Below are 2500 nucleotides of genomic sequence, written 5' to 3'. Positions count from 1 at the left end.
CGGCCCCCTTCCTTGGGCGAGCCGATCTGCCGATGCGGCTGAGCATTAGAAACCGGTGTGGCTTTCTCCTCGTCTGGGATCCGGGCTCCCGGCTCCTGATAAGTGATGGCAGAGAGGGTGGCGTGAAGCCGTGGCCTGTTCCTGCACGAAGCCCCTCGCCCACAGGCATGGCGTACCGTTTTTTAAGGGAAGAGCTTTAGATCGTGCAGACTCAAGGGAGGGACTTCTCCAGGAGACAGACTCCCGTAGGTATGCTCTGTGCACCTGGTGTGCTCTACTGACCCAAAACAAAGTTGCCAGAATCGCAGGAAGCGCCGTGTACGGACAAGGGAAGCGAGATGAGCGGGATAAAGTTGAGAGGTAGGTGTCTGTGATTATCTAAGCTGCATACAACTTGGCCAAACAAAACAAGCAGCGTCATGGCTGTGTCTCCCTGCCTTCTGCTAAACGTTCCCTCCTCCCAGAGTTACAGGTTACCATAAAAGCTCGTTATGCTTTCCCCAGCAAACACATTCCTCGCTTTGTTAACATGTTGCAGAGGAAATGTGTGGTTAGAGAGGGCAACTAGGCTTATCGAACTTGTTTCCGACCCACTACCTGATTTTGCTCAGACAGATTGTTTTAATGCTCGTATTTTGTTTGTGTCCCAAGGAAACCAGGCTCTGGGCCACTGCTGCCATCCCCCGCAGCCTTTGAGGACACAGAATGAAGCTCTCTGCCTAGAGCATCTTGACATGCCTGCCTGCCTGCCTGCCTCTGGCCGAGCCCAGCAAAAGCAGTAACTCCTGGGCTGGATTCAAGGCATCACATCTGTCAAATAAAAAGATGGCCCTAGGTCGTGGCTCTGGCACCTCGCGGCTGAGACTTTCAGTGATCCTAGTGGACACAAGCTATGTTTCAGCAACGGCATTAGATCCAGAATCAGCTCCGTTTCCGTTTGTAGGCAATCATCCCTGAGAGTGAGTCCCTGCGTCTGAGTAAATCCATTGTCTCTCACACTCCCAAGTAATCTTCATTCTTATGTCAGTCCCGCTAGTATGTCCCCCTCCTCTTTATTCCCATATTCAAGGTGTCTTTTGCCTCCAAAGCAAACTAAACATCTCTTTTTGCTTACCTGTTCTGATCCCCAGCTGTTCCTGACCTAGAAACCTCTCACTGTTTAACCTCATTGTTTTTCTACCTGCCTAGACATCTGGGCCTTCCTTTGCTTGTTTCAACCCCTGAGGCAGAAGGTTGCTTCTGGAGGCTTCCAAAAGGCATTTTGTTTACTTATTAACAAGTGCAGATGTTCCTTGATGTATGATGGAGTTATATCCCAATACACCCATGTATACTGAAAATATCATAAAATGAAAATGCATTCAATACCCTGAATTTTACCCCATATCTTTAAAATAAAAATAATAATTTTTAAAAAGAAAATGCATTTAATACCCTAATCTACAGAACATTGTTGCTTAGCCTACCTTAAATGTGCTCAGAACACATTAGCTTACAGCTGGACAAATCACTTAACACAAAGCCTGTTTTACAATAAAGTTATAGAATTTTGAATTAAAACTTAAAGTACAGTTTCTACTGAATGTGTATTGTTTTTGTGCCATCATAAGTCAAAAAAATCATGTCTAATCATAATAGCTCAGGATCATCTACAATTGCTGTTGTCATCTAAGTATACCCAACAGTGTCTTTCACCACAGCCAGCACAAAGAGGATCTTTCTAAATGGAAGTTAATATTTTGTTCATCAAACACCAGTCACCTACTATGTGTCTAGGAACAAAGAACAAAATTCAGTCACAGCCTCAGCATTCCAGAGGTTCAAGTTAACTGAAGGAAATAGACACGAACACCTGACAGTGATAACAATGACAAGGATGTGTACAAGGGGCTAGATCACAGATTACAGAACAATTCTGCCAAAGAGAGAAATGGGTATAACTCAAAAGAGTCACCAAACACTTTGATCTAGGGCTTCAAGGCAATGTTCAGGATTGCTGGTCAAGGAAGTAGGGAAGGGTATTACAGACAGAGGGAACAGCCGGTGCAAAGGCATAAAAGTGAATAAATTTTCCAGCACAGTTTACACTGCAGTGTAAGTGTAGTTATGTAGCCGCTTTGATCTATACACCTTACTTCAATATAAGCTGATTTTTAAAATATCCCTGTCGTCTTAAAGTATAATGAAAAAATTAAAAAGTTGATGAAAATGATAAAAGGTATTTGCTCACTTAAAATCATCAGTCACAGGCAACCCCTTTGGGACCCCTCCCACTGCAGGAACTTTTCTGTCCTCTCAATAAATCCTGATTTAACCTGGGCTCAGTGGCTCAGCCTGTAACCCCACGCCTTTGGGAGGCTGAGGTGAGTGGATTGCCTGAGCCCACAGGTTCGAGACCCACCTGGGCAACTTGGTGAGACCTCATCTCTACAATAAATCAAAAATTAGCCGGGAGTGGTAGTGCGCGCCTGTAATTCCAGCTACTTGGAAGACTGAGGCA

At 44.8% G+C, this 2500-nt stretch overlaps 1 long non-coding RNA gene across 1 annotated transcript; it reads left to right on the top strand.

The window, feature by feature from the left end:
* Window positions 1-14: 14 nt before the first annotated feature.
* Window positions 15-1576, top strand: LOC103259477. The gene is made up of 2 exons (XR_504237.2): window positions 15-360; window positions 652-1576. It is a non-coding gene; the product is annotated as an uncharacterized LOC103259477 (long non-coding RNA).
* Window positions 1577-2500: the final 924 nt, after the last annotated feature.

Source organism: Carlito syrichta, unplaced genomic scaffold, assembly GCF_000164805.1.
Source record: "Carlito syrichta isolate Samal-C Ts95f unplaced genomic scaffold, Tarsius_syrichta-2.0.1 Scaffold302779, whole genome shotgun sequence".
In the NCBI taxonomy this organism is placed as follows: Eukaryota; Metazoa; Chordata; class Mammalia; order Primates; family Tarsiidae; genus Carlito; species Carlito syrichta.
The sequence above is the reverse complement of the archived record's forward strand: the minus strand, read 5'-3'. Positions and strand labels throughout refer to the sequence as shown.